Source organism: Solanum pennellii, chromosome 3 (assembly GCF_001406875.1).
Source record: "Solanum pennellii chromosome 3, SPENNV200".
Taxonomy (NCBI): Eukaryota; Viridiplantae; Streptophyta; class Magnoliopsida; order Solanales; family Solanaceae; genus Solanum; species Solanum pennellii.
This window is the reverse complement of record NC_028639.1, coordinates 17,654,817-17,656,477: the sequence shown is the minus strand read 5'-3', so window position 1 is coordinate 17,656,477 and position 1,661 is coordinate 17,654,817.

The window sequence follows — 1,661 nt, the reverse complement described above, 5'->3', positions numbered from 1 at the left end:
ACTCACACAGTTTTTCCAGAAATAAAATCTGCTGCTTAAAACGACTAAACAGGTCGTTACAATCTCAAAAATTGTAAATGTATAATTAATGATTAAAAATATCTTGATATCTAATTATTTTTATCTTTTACATAATTTATTCATCATATTGTATGTTTGATGATATAATTGTCTTGTTAATTTGAGTCATGTTTTCATGTAGCAATTAAAAATCACTTTTCTTTCTTTTTTATACATGAAAAATATAGAAGACCATTAAAAAAATGTACACTGCAACAACATAAATAATATTTATTACTTTTTAATTCCAGCAAAATAATATTGTTGACCCTTATAGAAATTTATTCTTCATTAAACTGCAGAAGGCCCTTCCGGATGCTTCATCAATGCAACTTTTCAATTTTTTCGGAAATATTTATGTATGATTGTTGCATTATATAAGTACACATAGATTAAAATATTAAATTCTAGACTCAGGTTAAGGAAACATTCTCGAACATTAAAAAGTTAAAAATGAGTTTAGCCTAGATAATTCAAACGCTCAGCAATAACTTGAGACATGAAGGACAACAAATCTATGTTAATAGACACATCTTTTGTAGCGTAAAATATTACTTTTATCTACAGTAGATTTTGTTTCATATTCTTCAAATAAAGCTCGACTAAAATAGTCATAACTTACGCCAACTTTTTTTAGAAGAGCGTGATGAGAAAAAAAAACACTAAAAGAACGAAGATCATTGTCATAATGAGATAATAGACATACCAAACAAAAAATAATCAATACAATTGTAAGGAGACAACAAAAGAGCGAGAAAAAAATACATTAAAGGGAGTAAACTATGAGATGTCCAATGATGATAACAAATCATTCTAACCAGAAAATTTCCTATGTTTTTAAATAAGATACCTCAAGAAATTGACTAATACTTCAATCAACTTTCAATCCTTCAAATGCTCATAATATCCACTAATAAAATTTAGTAAAAATAGATAACATAAAAATAAAAAAATATGGGCATGCAAAGTTACTAACTCTCAGAGGATTTTCTGAAGAACACAAAATCACATTCTTGTTTTTGAAGGAATAACATTGTTGTTGAAGAAATTTCAGATTTGTACGGGTTTTTCTTTTTACCTTCAAAATTTGAATTGAGAAAACTTTTTTGAATATTTAATTTTTAATAATAAATACTTATAAAAATTACTTTGCATACACATAAACTACAAAGTTGAAAGCATATACTTAAAAAAATAATTATAATAATATAAGCATAAACTAATTATTGTAAAAAACATATCAGGGTGTGCAACAATAGAATGAAACAGAATGAAAAAAATCAAGCCCACTGAAGCACAATGTAGTCCTTATACACATTAAAAGTTAGTGTAAAAATATGATTATTGTATCTTATCGGAAAGGTTACAACTCTTTAGAAAAGTTACAACCCTTCGAAAAGGTCATAACATTTCATAAAAGTCGCAACCATTCATAAAATTACAACTTTTCATAAAGGTCACAACTTTTCATAAGTCACAACTTTTCATAAAAAAATCACAATTTTTCATTAAAAAAAGGCTAGTTTTAGAAATAAAATAAATTTAAAGAGAATCATGGCTTGTGGTAGCGCCACGTAGGCAGGCATAGGACTCTCTTTATA